The following is a 17,643-nucleotide window of genomic DNA, read 5'->3' on the forward strand; positions in this document are numbered from 1 at the left end:
TTGACTCGCACTATCACGAGGTTCTAGCAGTGGATCGGCATAGCAAACAAGCCAGGCAGGGAGACACAGGGCGCAAGCACGTGCTGTGGCCCTACCTGGGAGGAAAGGACGAATACCCCACTGCACTTTCACCGCACAGGGGGTAGGTCCCGGCCTGAAGAGGAAGAAATGTTTAGCAGAGGAGAGAAAGAGTGCTATATACGGCAATACACATTACGTAAGTTAGGCCATCCAGCTGTCCCTGGTTTTATTCAGGGTGGCAGTACGGGTTGGCCCACTAGGGTAATGTATCTTTGCACGTTATATCACTGATAGAGCTGTAACATAAACCGTGAACACGCCGAGAGGAAGAGCCGTCGTTGCCTGAAAAAGAGGTGTAGTGCCAGTTTGCCTGGGTGTTGCCTTGGATGGAAGATGGCTGTGATAAGGATGTGGCCCCAGGTAGGGTTACCACGAGAGTATGCTCGTCTGGGCCGACCAAGCGGCCCTGACCTTGCAAGTTAGCAACAGGTGCTACTAGCGCTCTGCATCTCTGGCTGTTGAATCCATGTTGGATCACTGTGGTGGTTGTGATGTTAGATGCCTCAAAACGGTGGTCCCATGTAACTGCAATAATGCAGAGGCAGGTGGTTGCAGGTGCGGGGGCGCTCAAACAGCGTATCGCCTAGATCTCACTGCGAGCGCGACGTGCTGCTGCTTCCGTTGCCAATGAAAAGATGACGACGAATGCCCGCACGATTTCCCGACTATATCCCATCAAGCGGACGTACTAGTAGCATTGCAACTCCTGCCTGCCCTTACTTTACGCTTGTGGTCGAATAGACACGGCTTTCTCACAACGCTTTCAAAACTGCAGTTGCCTACTCGTCTGTTTCACGTCCCTGTGAAATGACTTTTGCACAAATCCAAAAAATAGAGCAAAATCAGCGATAATAGTGATTGAGGTGAGCCGCCTGTTGGCTGCAGCCAGAGGAAGGAGGGGAGGGGCAACGGGGTGACGTAGGCGAGTCGAGCAGCCAATGGCGCTCGAGCAAGCGCCTCGAGACGGCGTATATAAGCAAAAATTTTTCGGCGCCGGCCATCACAAACCACAGTTGTTCACCATGGCTCGCACCAAGCAGACTGCTCGCAAGTCCACGGGAGGCAAGGCTCCTCGTAAGCAGCTGGCCACCAAGGCAGCACGCAAGTCTGCTCCTGCCACAGGGGGTGTGAAGAAGCCTCACCGTTACAGGCCCGGAACGGTCGCCCTGCGTGAGATCCGTCGTTACCAGAAGAGCACCGAGTTGCTCATCAGGAAACTTCCCTTCCAGCGTCTGGTGCGCGAGATTGCCCAGGACTTCAAGACCGATCTTCGCTTCCAGTCGTCTGCCGTCATGGCTTTACAGGAGGCATCCGAGGCTTACCTGGTCGGTCTCTTCGAGGACACTAACCTCTGTGCCATCCACGCCAAGCGTGTCACCATCATGCCAAAGGACATTCAGCTTGCTCGCCGTATCCGTGGAGAGCGTGCATAAGCTAAATCGACCACCCTAGTATACACCAAACTCGGCCCTTCTCAGGGCCAAAATATCCTTCTAAGGAGATTTCAGACATTCCTAGCATCAGTCATATGAATTAACCTTCATCTACACATATAATAAATAAATAAATAAATAAATAAACAAATACACTAATTTAGGTGTCATACATACACGTGATATCAATAAATCAAGTCATTTGTAGTACAACCTGTTCTCTTACAAACAAAACGCCGTCGCTTTTCGCTCTTATGCACTGTCAAGGATCACCCACCCCCCCCACCCCCCCAAAATAAAAATTGTCATACTGTACTAGAAATAAAAGCAGCTTGTATAAGTGACATACTGTCCAGTCCTGTTTTATTCTGTTTTCGGTCCTCTGGCTTAATCTGTTAAGTTAGGAGATGACATTTTAAATTAACCGTTTTCTTGACATTTTCAAACCTAAGAGGGTGGCCTGCATAGTAATCCTAATGTGGAACATAACAATGAATCTCTAATCTCTAGAAAAAAGATACCGAGTGCTTATATGTGTTGAGAGAGAGAGAGAGAGAGAGAGAGAGAGAGAGAGAGAGAGAGAGAGAGAGAGAGAGAGAGAGAGAGAGAGAGAGAGAGAGAGAGAGAGAGACACAGACAGACAGACAGACAGACAGACAGACAGACAGACAGACAGACAGACAGACAGACAGACAGACAGACAGACAGACAGACAGACAGACAGACAGAGACTGAGAGAGAGAAACACACACAGACAGTTTCATAAATATTCTCATTTTATAGCTATTTGCTTTCAGTGACAGAGGTTTTTGTTATAATAGTATTGGTGTCTAACACTCACAATCTCTTTAGAAATTAAAGTGTGGCTCCAATGGAGCCGAGTTTGTTGGTTTGAGGCCAAGCCACCACCACAGGGCAGTAAGTAAGCCGTTTACTTGGAGGAGGTGTACTTGGTGACGGCCTTAGTGCCCTCAGAGACGGCGTGCTTGGCCAGTTCTCCGGGCAACAGGAGCCTTACAGCCGTCTGGATCTCCCGACTGGTAATGGTGGAACGCTTGTTGTAGTGGGCCAGGCGAGAAGCCTCGGCGGCGATGCGCTCGAAGATGTCGTTCACGAACGAGTTCATGATCGACATGGCTTTGGAAGAGATACCAGTGTCGGGGTGGACCTGCTTCAGCACTTTGTAGATGTAGATGCTGTAGCTCTCCTTCCTCCTGCGCTTCTTTTTCTTATCGCCCTTGGCAATGGCCTTCTGGGCCTTTCCGGCCTTCTTGGCAGCCTTTCCAGATGCCTTGGGTGGCATGATGATGCTCGTGCTGGCTGGCGTTGCGATACAATAATGAACTTTTGCGCGAGTCGAGCTTTCCTTTTATATCCCGCTCGCGACTCAGCTCAGAGCGGGTCGCGTGGCGGAGCGCGCTGATTGGTCAGTGGCGGACTCCCTTGATCCTGAGCGGGGTATATAACACGAAGCTCGATCTGCGGGCCGGCATTAAAACACCACAAACCCACAACAGCAGCAGCAATGTCAGGACGCGGCAAGGGAGGCAAAGTGAAGGGCAAGTCAAAGTCTCGCTCCAGCAGGGCCGGACTTCAGTTCCCCGTGGGCAGAATTCACCGTCTGCTGCGTAAGGGCAACTACGCCGAACGCGTCGGTGCTGGCGCTCCTGTCTACCTGGCAGCCGTCATGGAATACCTCGCTGCCGAAGTTCTCGAGCTCGCCGGTAACGCCGCACGTGACAACAAGAAGACCCGTATCATCCCACGTCACTTGCAGTTGGCCATCCGCAACGACGAAGAACTCAACAAACTTCTGTCTGGCGTAACCATTGCACAGGGAGGTGTTCTTCCAAACATTCAGGCAGTTCTTTTGCCAAAGAAGACAGAGAAGAAGTAAGCACTTCTGCCACCCACCGCGACAAATACCATAACCAGGCTCCATCCGGAGCCACACACACTTTAATAGAGAGATTCAAGTAGACAATCAACTTTCAAACATTAATAATAACATTTATATTGATTTCATTTGGAATGTGTACATAACAAACAAACAAAACAAAATTATAGGGGATATTCAGCATCACTTGGAATATTAACCAATCATATAAATCCAATATATATTTTATATTTTACTTTAAGCGAGGAATTCATATTCTATCCATTTTTAATCATACAAATGAACAAAAGCAATTCTTCACTAGACGTAATGAATGAATAAATGATCAAGGTTTTAATGTGTTTCATGAATATATATATATATATATATATATATATATATATATATATATATATATATATATATATATATATATATATATATATATATATATATTAATACTTGTGAACCAGAATATGTTTGAGCAGCAGCGATCGTGCCTGCCATTGGCCGAAGTGCAACAATTCAAATAATTTAAAGGGCCTGCTCGGGTATATAAGAGAGGCTGGGAGACTGGGGCCGGTGGTGGGTGATGGGTGATGAGTGATGGTGTGGTGTGGTGTGGTGTTGTTAAGAGTTGATTTACGGCCAGCCAGCCAGCCAGCCAGCCAGCCAGCTGCAGCCAAGGCAGGGCAGGGCAAGGCAAGGCAAGGCAAGGCAAGGCAAGGCAAGGCAAGGCAAGGCAAGGCAAGGCAAGGCAGGCAGGCAGGCAGGCAGGCAGCCAGGCAGCCAGGCAGCCAGACAGGCAGGCAGGCAGGCAGGCAGGCAGGCAGGCAGGCAGGCAGGCAGGCAGGCAGGCAGGCAGGCAGGCAGGCAGGCAGGCAGCCAGGCAGCCAGGCAGGCAGGCAGGCAGGCAGGCAGGCAGGCAGGCAGGCAGGCAGGCAGGCAGCCAGCCAGCCAGCCAGCCAGCCAGCCAGCCAGCCAGCCAGCCAGCCAGCCAGCCAGCCAGCCAGCCACTCCCACTTTGTATTTATATGCATTCAATTTATATTCAAACATTATATATGTTAAGGGCCTTGTTTTAGTGTTTATTTTAAAAATGACAAACATCGAGTCATTTTACCAGTCCTTTAGCGTTAACGGTGATGCATTTTAAAACTGAACATAAATCGCCTTTTCTGGATATATCAAATATCGAATCCGCTTAATGTGCCTACAATTCAATCATTCAAAAAATACATAATTTACATCAAGCCTTTTCATAGAACAGACAATAAGATTTGTACATGCAAAAAAAAAAAAAAATCCTTTAAGTTATCAATACAATGTGAGAAAACTTTACTTTTATAACTAAAGTTGCACAATTATACCAACTCTATGGTGGCTGGGTTGTAAGGTGTGTGGCTGGTGTTTTGGAAGTCGCGAGTTCAAACGACCCAATGGGAATAATACTTTTTTTTTTTTGCCATACAATCTTCCTAATACTATTATGTAGGTTTGTGTGTGTTTTTTTATTCATTCTTTGGTTTTATAGATGACATACATATTGACTCCTTTTACCGGTCCTTAATTAGGCTCTGGGGAAGCAATGGTGGTGGTGGTGGTGGTGGTGGTGGTGCATTTAAAACTAAACCAAAAATCACCAGTTCTGGACGCGTCAAATATCATATCCGCTTAATGTGTCTACAACCTAATTACTTAAAACTACACTATTTAATTCATTCATATCATGTGCATATTGGTCATTATGCTCATACAACCGACATCAAAATTTATTTTCATTATTAGAATCATACATTTCATCAAGTAATACAGATACAAAGAGATTTTCTTTCTGAGAAGACCGTTAGTATTGGCTTGCAGGCAGGCAGGCAGGCAGGCATTTGAGGGTTATTATTTCGCCTGTTGATTGGGGGGAGGGTTGATGTGTTAGGGGGTTTTCGGTTAGATGTGGTGGTGGTGATTGGTGGTGGTGATTGGTGGTGATTGGTGGTGATTGGTGGTGGTGGTGGTGGTGGTGGTGGTAGTAGGTGGGAGTTGGGGGTGGGGGGGGGGGGGGGGGGGAGGGAAGGGGAGGGGAATGATGGTCTGTGGATTCCTTCTCCGTACCCTTTACATATAAGCAAAAATATGCCTTCTTGTGGGTATAGAAACATTAACACAAATTATATCAGTAACTGATATTGTAGCCTTTTAAACAGAAAAGATTTGTACATACAAATACTTTTTAATTATCATTTATTTGTGGAAATGGCATTTACGTCATTAAATTGATACCTCAGCATCAAGCTAGTGTCCTGCAGCAGTGGTCCAGTGGTAAAGTGTATATAAGTGATGCGTATTCTTGGAGTTGCGAGTTCAAACCCGGATTAAGCTATATATATATATATATATACAACATGTTTTGTTTTGGTTGTTTGTTTTTGTATAAAGCCTCACACAATATCTATATTAAGCGAGTTTGTTTTAAACATGACATACATATTAATTCATTTTACCAGGCCTTATTCCACACAACTCCGTGAATTTCCCGTGGAGCCAGCCATTCAAACAAAAACAAACGAAACAAAACAAAACAAAACAAAAAACATTATTGCCAACAGCATTTGGTGTTCCCAGGCGGTCACCCATCCAAGTACTAACCAAACCCAACGTTGCTTAACTTCGCTGATCGGACGAGAAGCGGTGTTCTCAACGTGGTATGGCCGTTGGCATGAGACTGCCTACACATTGTGGCTAATAACCAACTCTTTTAAGTCATCGCGGCAGGATACGGACCTGCTTGTGGTGTCTTAATGGTAATTGTATCCTAACATATTTTTGTCTCCTTGGCATGGATATTTAACATCGTTTATTCAGTCTTGGGTTTATGTTCTTTCGCCATTTACAGACATTTTACATCTACCTACTTCCTCAGCCTGCCCTGCCAATTTCTAATGAATTTGTGGATTTTCTTTTGTAATACAAACATGTGTGTGCTCATCTGCTCTTCAGTTTTTATGATATTTGTCTCATCTGTCCTGCTTTATGATACTTTTACAAAGAACATGAACAAATGCTTCTATTTTAGAGAAGATATGGGATCCAGGTTTCGGAGCCGTAAAACCAACCGTCGTGATTGGTGGACGAGTTGCCAGGTTGCAGCTTCTGTACCGTGCCGGCACATAAATAGGTTCGGCTCAAGCGGCGGCAGCATCATTCCCCCGTGACTGTCTGAGCGTCTCTCATCACCTTGGTTGGTTCATCATCATCATGGTAGAAGCAAAGCCTACCAAGAAGGCTGCGGCTGCTGCTGCTGTGGTGGCCACCACCAGGAAACCTCGCGTCCAGGTTGCTCACCCGAAAACTAGTCAAATGGTTCTAGCCGCGGTCGCAGCACTCAAAGACCGTAAGGGCTCGTCTCTACAAGCAATCAAGAAGTACGTTGTTGCCAACAACAAAGTCGAGGCTGCCAAGATCGCCATTTACATCCGAAGATTTCTCAAGAAAGCAGTGGCTGACGGCATTCTTGTTCAGACCAAGGGAAGTGGAGCTAGTGGATCATTCAAGCTGGCCGTAGCAGAGAAGAGGGCCGTTCTAACTCCCAAGAAAGCCACCACAACCAAGAAACCATCTACAGCAGCAAAGAAGGCCGTGGTAACTCCCAAGAAAGCCGCCACAAGCAACAAACCACCTACAGCCTTGAAAAAGAAGCAGCAGCAGCAGCAGCAGCTTGTTGTTGGGAACAAAAAGCCCAAAATAAAGAGAGCTTCAAAATCTCCCAAACCACCCAAGGCAAAGAAAGCTGTCAAAAAAACAACAAAGGCAAAATAAACGACGACATGCAAGCAGCATGAATACACATGACAATAAACATCCAGGCCTCCCCCCTCAGTGGAGGGGCCTCATATGATTCCAAAAAAGAGTTTAGTTTTGTAGACAAATAAATCATTACTTTTGGGGTAGATTTACTCTGTATATTATATATATATATATATATATATATATATATATATATATATATATATATATATATATATATATATATAATATACATCTATATTATATATATATATATATATATATATATATATATATATATATATATATATATATATATATATATATAATATACATCTATATTATATATATATATATAATATACATATATATATATATATATATATATATATATATATATATATATATATATATACATGGGTGAGGTGATATGGTACCAAAGTTTTGGGTAAGGTGATTGACATTTACACAAGATAAAACACGAACCAATGGGAATAAAAACATAAGAATGGAAGTAACTGCAGAAGGCCTATTGGCCCATAACACAAGCACTTCCTCTTGATGCTTCTATATTGGTTCAGAGTCTTGAAGCTATAATAATAATAATATATATATATATATATATATATATATATATATATATATATATATATATATATATATATATATATATATATATATATATATACACACAAAACTAAATAGTCTTGTTAGACAAATTGCCCCTATTAGAGGCAAGTTGACTAACAAGCCGAATGACTGGCAATTGTTTTGAATTTGAGTTAAATCTAACATAGAAATGTAATCAAACCTAACCTAACCTATGCTAACCCAAGCTAAGCTAACCTAACCTAACCTAAGCTAACCCAAGCTAAGCTAAGCTAACCTAACCTAACCTAAGCTAAGCTAACCTAACCTAACCCAGCAATTCATGATCTTAATATAATACTGTTAATTGGATAAACCAATTTGGAAAGAAATGTTCGAAAATAACAAAATTAACTGTGCTTGTTAGGAAAATTGGGCCTTGCATACTTGTCCCAATAGTGTGGTTCTCGCTTTTAGGTACGACATAAACGTATACCTAAGTTGAGAGAGAAAAAGATTCTCACTCAAACATGCATATCGATTGCCAGTCCTGAATTCTGGGTAGATATTCGTGTCCTCCCTTTTCATTTACCATCATTTGGATACTATCAAAACAGCTCTGAGAAGGATAAAATGAATAAAACGGGTAGCTCACTCATGTAAAAAGGAAGAGTTGGGAAAGATCTCTCTCTCTCTCTCTCCCCCTCACACCCCCCCCCCCCCCCCCACCAATGATCCTGCTCTGCTAGTATATAACGTAACAAACCTTCCCCCCCCCCCCCCCCCAATCAGAGTCCCTTTAAGCATGCGAGGATAAAAAATAGATTTCATAAGACCCAATGTGCTAGCTGATATCAAAACAATTTATGTTATCGTCTATTAAGCCCTTCAGTAAAAAAGTATAGGGACCTAATTAGGTCCCGTTTTGAGGTGGTGGTGGGTGGAATCGATGGATTAGCCAAGCTCTTATCCGCCGAATCCGTAGAGGGTACGACCCTGGCGCTTCAGAGCGTACACCACGTCCATGGCAGTGACGGTCTTCCTCTTGGCGTGTTCCGTGTAGGTTACAGCATCACGGATGACGTTCTCGAGGAACACCTTCAGGACGCCACGGGTCTCTTCGTAGATGAGACCCGAAATACGCTTGACGCCGCCACGACGAGCTAAGCGACGAATAGCGGGCTTGGTGATGCCCTGGATGTTGTCACGTAGCACCTTACGATGACGCTTGGCGCCACCCTTTCCGAGTCCCTTGCCTCCCTTGCCGCGTCCAGTCATGGTGTTGTAGTTGTGTGAATCGAATTGACGAATGCCCGCACGATTTCCCGACTATATCCCATCAAGCGGACGTACTAGTAGCATTGCAACTCCTGCCTGCCCTTACTTTACGCTTGTGGTCGAATAGACACGGCTTTCTCACAACGCTTTCAAAACTGCAGTTGCCTACTCGTCTGTTTCACGTCCCTGTGAAATGACTTTTGCACAAATCCAAAAAATAGAGCAAAATCAGCGATAATAGTGATTGAGGTGAGCCGCCTGTTGGCTGCAGCCAGAGGAAGGAGGGGAGGGGCAACGGGGTGACGTAGGCGAGTCGAGCAGCCAATGGCGCTCGAGCAAGCGCCTCGAGACGGCGTATATAAGCAAAAATTTTTCGGCGCCGGCCATCACAAACCACAGTTGTTCACCATGGCTCGCACCAAGCAGACTGCTCGCAAGTCCACGGGAGGCAAGGCTCCTCGTAAGCAGCTGGCCACCAAGGCAGCACGCAAGTCTGCTCCTGCCACAGGGGGTGTGAAGAAGCCTCACCGTTACAGGCCCGGAACGGTCGCCCTGCGTGAGATCCGTCGTTACCAGAAGAGCACCGAGTTGCTCATCAGGAAACTTCCCTTCCAGCGTCTGGTGCGCGAGATTGCCCAGGACTTCAAGACCGATCTTCGCTTCCAGTCGTCTGCCGTCATGGCTTTACAGGAGGCATCCGAGGCTTACCTGGTCGGTCTCTTCGAGGACACTAACCTCTGTGCCATCCACGCCAAGCGTGTCACCATCATGCCAAAGGACATTCAGCTTGCTCGCCGTATCCGTGGAGAGCGTGCATAAGCTAAATCGACCACCCTAGTATACACCAAACTCGGCCCTTCTCAGGGCCAAAATATCCTTCTAAGGAGATTTCAGACATTCCTAGCATCAGTCATATGAATTAACCTTCATCTACACATATAATAAATAAATAAATAAATAAATAAACAAATACACTAATTTAGGTGTCATACATACACGTGATATCAATAAATCAAGTCATTTGTAGTACAACCTGTTCTCTTACAAACAAAACGCCGTCGCTTTTCGCTCTTATGCACTGTCAAGGATCACCCACCCCCCCCACCCCCCCAAAATAAAAATTGTCATACTGTACTAGAAATAAAAGCAGCTTGTATAAGTGACATACTGTCCAGTCCTGTTTTATTCTGTTTTCGGTCCTCTGGCTTAATCTGTTAAGTTAGGAGATGACATTTTAAATTAACCGTTTTCTTGACATTTTCAAACCTAAGAGGGTGGCCTGCATAGTAATCCTAATGTGGAACATAACAATGAATCTCTAATCTCTAGAAAAAAGATACCGAGTGCTTATATGTGTTGAGAGAGAGAGAGAGAGAGAGAGAGAGAGAGAGAGAGAGAGAGAGAGAGAGAGAGAGAGAGAGAGAGAGAGAGAGAGAGAGAGAGAGAGAGAGAGACACAGACAGACAGACAGACAGACAGACAGACAGACAGACAAGACAGACAGACAGACAGACAGACAGACAGACAGACAGACAGACAGACAGACAGAGACTGAGAGAGAGAAACACACACAGACAGTTTCATAAATATTCTCATTTTATAGCTATTTGCTTTCAGTGACAGAGGTTTTTGTTATAATAGTATTGGTGTCTAACACTCACAATCTCTTTAGAAATTAAAGTGTGGCTCCAATGGAGCCGAGTTTGTTGGTTTGAGGCCAAGCCACCACCACAGGGCAGTAAGTAAGCCGTTTACTTGGAGGAGGTGTACTTGGTGACGGCCTTAGTGCCCTCAGAGACGGCGTGCTTGGCCAGTTCTCCGGGCAACAGGAGCCTTACAGCCGTCTGGATCTCCCGACTGGTAATGGTGGAACGCTTGTTGTAGTGGGCCAGGCGAGAAGCCTCGGCGGCGATGCGCTCGAAGATGTCGTTCACGAACGAGTTCATGATCGACATGGCTTTGGAAGAGATACCAGTGTCGGGGTGGACCTGCTTCAGCACTTTGTAGATGTAGATGCTGTAGCTCTCCTTCCTCCTGCGCTTCTTTTTCTTATCGCCCTTGGCAATGGCCTTCTGGGCCTTTCCGGCCTTCTTGGCAGCCTTTCCAGATGCCTTGGGTGGCATGATGATGCTCGTGCTGGCTGGCGTTGCGATACAATAATGAACTTTTGCGCGAGTCGAGCTTTCCTTTTATATCCCGCTCGCGACTCAGCTCAGAGCGGGTCGCGTGGCGGAGCGCGCTGATTGGTCAGTGGCGGACTCCCTTGATCCTGAGCGGGGTATATAACACGAAGCTCGATCTGCGGGCCGGCATTAAAACACCACAAACCCACAACAGCAGCAGCAATGTCAGGACGCGGCAAGGGAGGCAAAGTGAAGGGCAAGTCAAAGTCTCGCTCCAGCAGGGCCGGACTTCAGTTCCCCGTGGGCAGAATTCACCGTCTGCTGCGTAAGGGCAACTACGCCGAACGCGTCGGTGCTGGCGCTCCTGTCTACCTGGCAGCCGTCATGGAATACCTCGCTGCCGAAGTTCTCGAGCTCGCCGGTAACGCCGCACGTGACAACAAGAAGACCCGTATCATCCCACGTCACTTGCAGTTGGCCATCCGCAACGACGAAGAACTCAACAAACTTCTGTCTGGCGTAACCATTGCACAGGGAGGTGTTCTTCCAAACATTCAGGCAGTTCTTTTGCCAAAGAAGACAGAGAAGAAGTAAGCACTTCTGCCACCCACCGCGACAAATACCATAACCAGGCTCCATCCGGAGCCACACACACTTTAATAGAGAGATTCAAGTAGACAATCAACTTTCAAACATTAATAATAACATTTATATTGATTTCATTTGGAATGTGTACATAACAAACAAACAAAACAAAATTATAGGGGATATTCAGCATCACTTGGAATATTAACCAATCATATAAATCCAATATATATTTTATATTTTACTTTAAGCGAGGAATTCATATTCTATCCATTTTTAATCATACAAATGAACAAAAGCAATTCTTCACTAGACGTAATGAATGAATAAATGATCAAGGTTTTAATGTGTTTCATGAATATATATATATATATATATATATATATATATATATATATATATATATATATATATATATATATATATATATATATATATATATATATATATATATATATATATATATATATATATATATATATATATATATATATATATATATTAATACTTGTGAACCAGAATATGTTTGAGCAGCAGCGATCGTGCCTGCCATTGGCCGAAGTGCAACAATTCAAATAATTTAAAGGGCCTGCTCGGGTATATAAGAGAGGCTGGGAGACTGGGGCCGGTGGTGGGTGATGGGTGATGAGTGATGGTGTGGTGTGGTGTGGTGTTGTTAAGAGTTGATTTACGGCCAGCCAGCCAGCCAGCCAGCCAGCCAGCTGCAGCCAAGGCAGGGCAGGGCAAGGCAAGGCAAGGCAAGGCAAGGCAAGGCAAGGCAAGGCAAGGCAAGGCAAGGCAGGCAGGCAGGCAGGCAGGCAGCCAGGCAGCCAGGCAGCCAGACAGGCAGGCAGGCAGGCAGGCAGGCAGGCAGGCAGGCAGGCAGGCAGGCAGGCAGGCAGGCAGGCAGGCAGGCAGGCAGCCAGGCAGCCAGGCAGGCAGGCAGGCAGGCAGGCAGGCAGGCAGGCAGGCAGGCAGGCAGGCAGCCAGCCAGCCAGCCAGCCAGCCAGCCAGCCAGCCAGCCAGCCAGCCAGCCAGCCAGCCAGCCAGCCAGCCAGCCAGCCAGCCACTCCCACTTTGTATTTATATGCATTCAATTTATATTCAAACATTATATATGTTAAGGGCCTTGTTTTAGTGTTTATTTTAAAAATGACAAACATCGAGTCATTTTACCAGTCCTTTAGCGTTAACGGTGATGCATTTTAAAACTGAACATAAATCGCCTTTTCTGGATATATCAAATATCGAATCCGCTTAATGTGCCTACAATTCAATCATTCAAAAAATACATAATTTACATCAAGCCTTTTCATAGAACAGACAATAAGATTTGTACATGCAAAAAAAAAAAAAAATCCTTTAAGTTATCAATACAATGTGAGAAAACTTTACTTTTATAACTAAAGTTGCACAATTATACCAACTCTATGGTGGCTGGGTTGTAAGGTGTGTGGCTGGTGTTTTGGAAGTCGCGAGTTCAAACGACCCAATGGGAATAATACTTTTTTTTTTTTGCCATACAATCTTCCTAATACTATTATGTAGGTTTGTGTGTGTTTTTTTATTCATTCTTTGGTTTTATAGATGACATACATATTGACTCCTTTTACCGGTCCTTAATTAGGCTCTGGGGAAGCAATGGTGGTGGTGGTGGTGGTGGTGGTGGTGCATTTAAAACTAAACCAAAAATCACCAGTTCTGGACGCGTCAAATATCATATCCGCTTAATGTGTCTACAACCTAATTACTTAAAACTACACTATTTAATTCATTCATATCATGTGCATATTGGTCATTATGCTCATACAACCGACATCAAAATTTATTTTCATTATTAGAATCATACATTTCATCAAGTAATACAGATACAAAGAGATTTTCTTTCTGAGAAGACCGTTAGTATTGGCTTGCAGGCAGGCAGGCAGGCAGGCATTTGAGGGTTATTATTTCGCCTGTTGATTGGGGGGAGGGTTGATGTGTTAGGGGGTTTTCGGTTAGATGTGGTGGTGGTGATTGGTGGTGGTGATTGGTGGTGATTGGTGGTGATTGGTGGTGGTGGTGGTGGTGGTGGTGGTAGTAGGTGGGAGTTGGGGGTGGGGGGGGGGGGGGGGGGGGGGGGGAGGGAAGGGGAGGGGAATGATGGTCTGTGGATTCCTTCTCCGTACCCTTTACATATAAGCAAAAATATGCCTTCTTGTGGGTATAGAAACATTAACACAAATTATATCAGTAACTGATATTGTAGCCTTTTAAACAGAAAAGATTTGTACATACAAATACTTTTTAATTATCATTTATTTGTGGAAATGGCATTTACGTCATTAAATTGATACCTCAGCATCAAGCTAGTGTCCTGCAGCAGTGGTCCAGTGGTAAAGTGTATATAAGTGATGCGTATTCTTGGAGTTGCGAGTTCAAACCCGGATTAAGCTATATATATATATATATATACAACATGTTTTGTTTTGGTTGTTTGTTTTTGTATAAAGCCTCACACAATATCTATATTAAGCGAGTTTGTTTTAAACATGACATACATATTAATTCATTTTACCAGGCCTTATTCCACACAACTCCGTGAATTTCCCGTGGAGCCAGCCATTCAAACAAAAACAAACGAAACAAAACAAAACAAAACAAAAAACATTATTGCCAACAGCATTTGGTGTTCCCAGGCGGTCACCCATCCAAGTACTAACCAAACCCAACGTTGCTTAACTTCGCTGATCGGACGAGAAGCGGTGTTCTCAACGTGGTATGGCCGTTGGCATGAGACTGCCTACACATTGTGGCTAATAACCAACTCTTTTAAGTCATCGCGGCAGGATACGGACCTGCTTGTGGTGTCTTAATGGTAATTGTATCCTAACATATTTTTGTCTCCTTGGCATGGATATTTAACATCGTTTATTCAGTCTTGGGTTTATGTTCTTTCGCCATTTACAGACATTTTACATCTACCTACTTCCTCAGCCTGCCCTGCCAATTTCTAATGAATTTGTGGATTTTCTTTTGTAATACAAACATGTGTGTGCTCATCTGCTCTTCAGTTTTTATGATATTTGTCTCATCTGTCCTGCTTTATGATACTTTTACAAAGAACATGAACAAATGCTTCTATTTTAGAGAAGATATGGGATCCAGGTTTCGGAGCCGTAAAACCAACCGTCGTGATTGGTGGACGAGTTGCCAGGTTGCAGCTTCTGTACCGTGCCGGCACATAAATAGGTTCGGCTCAAGCGGCGGCAGCATCATTCCCCCGTGACTGTCTGAGCGTCTCTCATCACCTTGGTTGGTTCATCATCATCATGGTAGAAGCAAAGCCTACCAAGAAGGCTGCGGCTGCTGCTGCTGTGGTGGCCACCACCAGGAAACCTCGCGTCCAGGTTGCTCACCCGAAAACTAGTCAAATGGTTCTAGCCGCGGTCGCAGCACTCAAAGACCGTAAGGGCTCGTCTCTACAAGCAATCAAGAAGTACGTTGTTGCCAACAACAAAGTCGAGGCTGCCAAGATCGCCATTTACATCCGAAGATTTCTCAAGAAAGCAGTGGCTGACGGCATTCTTGTTCAGACCAAGGGAAGTGGAGCTAGTGGATCATTCAAGCTGGCCGTAGCAGAGAAGAGGGCCGTTCTAACTCCCAAGAAAGCCACCACAACCAAGAAACCATCTACAGCAGCAAAGAAGGCCGTGGTAACTCCCAAGAAAGCCGCCACAAGCAACAAACCACCTACAGCCTTGAAAAAGAAGCAGCAGCAGCAGCAGCAGCTTGTTGTTGGGAACAAAAAGCCCAAAATAAAGAGAGCTTCAAAATCTCCCAAACCACCCAAGGCAAAGAAAGCTGTCAAAAAAACAACAAAGGCAAAATAAACGACGACATGCAAGCAGCATGAATACACATGACAATAAACATCCAGGCCTCCCCCCTCAGTGGAGGGGCCTCATATGATTCCAAAAAAGAGTTTAGTTTTGTAGACAAATAAATCATTACTTTTGGGGTAGATTTACTCTGTATATTATATATATATATATATATATATATATATATATATATATATATATATATATATATATATATATATATATATATATATAATATACATCTATATTATATATATATATATATATATATATATATATATATATATATATATATATATATATATATATATATATATATATATATAATATACATCTATATTATATATATATATATAATATACATATATATATATATATATATATATATATATATATATATATATATATATATATATATATATATACATGGGTGAGGTGATATGGTACCAAAGTTTTGGGTAAGGTGATTGACATTTACACAAGATAAAACACGAACCAATGGGAATAAAAACATAAGAATGGAAGTAACTGCAGAAGGCCTATTGGCCCATAACACAAGCACTTCCTCTTGATGCTTCTATATTGGTTCAGAGTCTTGAAGCTATAATAATAATAATATATATATATATATATATATATATATATATATATATATATATATATATATATATATATATATATATATATATATATACACACAAAACTAAATAGTCTTGTTAGACAAATTGCCCCTATTAGAGGCAAGTTGACTAACAAGCCGAATGACTGGCAATTGTTTTGAATTTGAGTTAAATCTAACATAGAAATGTAATCAAACCTAACCTAACCTATGCTAACCCAAGCTAAGCTAACCTAACCTAACCTAAGCTAACCCAAGCTAAGCTAAGCTAACCTAACCTAACCTAAGCTAAGCTAACCTAACCTAACCCAGCAATTCATGATCTTAATATAATACTGTTAATTGGATAAACCAATTTGGAAAGAAATGTTCGAAAATAACAAAATTAACTGTGCTTGTTAGGAAAATTGGGCCTTGCATACTTGTCCCAATAGTGTGGTTCTCGCTTTTAGGTACGACATAAACGTATACCTAAGTTGAGAGAGAAAAAGATTCTCACTCAAACATGCATATCGATTGCCAGTCCTGAATTCTGGGTAGATATTCGTGTCCTCCCTTTTCATTTACCATCATTTGGATACTATCAAAACAGCTCTGAGAAGGATAAAATGAATAAAACGGGTAGCTCACTCATGTAAAAAGGAAGAGTTGGGAAAGATCTCTCTCTCTCTCTCTCCCCCTCACACCCCCCCCCCCCCCCACCAATGATCCTGCTCTGCTAGTATATAACGTAACAAACCTTCCCCCCCCCCCCCCCAATCAGAGTCCCTTTAAGCATGCGAGGATAAAAAATAGATTTCATAAGACCCAATGTGCTAGCTGATATCAAAACAATTTATGTTATCGTCTATTAAGCCCTTCAGTAAAAAAGTATAGGGACCTAATTAGGTCCCGTTTTGAGGTGGTGGTGGGTGGAATCGATGGATTAGCCAAGCTCTTATCCGCCGAATCCGTAGAGGGTACGACCCTGGCGCTTCAGAGCGTACACCACGTCCATGGCAGTGACGGTCTTCCTCTTGGCGTGTTCCGTGTAGGTTACAGCATCACGGATGACGTTCTCGAGGAACACCTTCAGGACGCCACGGGTCTCTTCGTAGATGAGACCCGAAATACGCTTGACGCCGCCACGACGAGCTAAGCGACGAATAGCGGGCTTGGTGATGCCCTGGATGTTGTCACGTAGCACCTTACGATGACGCTTGGCGCCACCCTTTCCGAGTCCCTTGCCTCCCTTGCCGCGTCCAGTCATGGTGTTGTAGTTGTGTGAATCGAATTGACGAATGCCATTCATTCATTCATTTAAATATAGGTCAAGATACCCTGATGGGTGAGCGTGGAAGTGGGGATAGGGGAAGAATTAGTGGGGGTGAGAGGAAGGGTTTTCAGTATGAGGTAAAGTGCCAGGGCTAGACCCAGC

At 43.9% G+C, this 17,643-nt stretch overlaps 2 non-coding genes across 2 annotated transcripts; both read right to left on the reverse strand.

Annotated features, from left to right (window-relative positions):
• Positions 1-5,984: 5,984 nt before the first annotated feature.
• LOC138361681 (5S ribosomal RNA) lies at positions 5,985-6,103 on the reverse strand. The gene has a single exon (XR_011227101.1). It is a non-coding gene; the product is annotated as a 5S ribosomal RNA (ribosomal RNA).
• An 8,294-nt stretch (positions 6,104-14,397) lies between these two features.
• On the reverse strand, positions 14,398-14,516 carry LOC138361682 (5S ribosomal RNA). The gene has a single exon (XR_011227102.1). It is a non-coding gene; the product is annotated as a 5S ribosomal RNA (ribosomal RNA).
• Between the last annotated feature and the right edge of the window lie 3,127 nt (positions 14,517-17,643).

This window comes from Procambarus clarkii, unplaced genomic scaffold (assembly GCF_040958095.1).
Source record: "Procambarus clarkii isolate CNS0578487 unplaced genomic scaffold, FALCON_Pclarkii_2.0 HiC_scaffold_605, whole genome shotgun sequence".
In the NCBI taxonomy this organism is placed as follows: domain Eukaryota; kingdom Metazoa; phylum Arthropoda; class Malacostraca; order Decapoda; family Cambaridae; genus Procambarus; species Procambarus clarkii.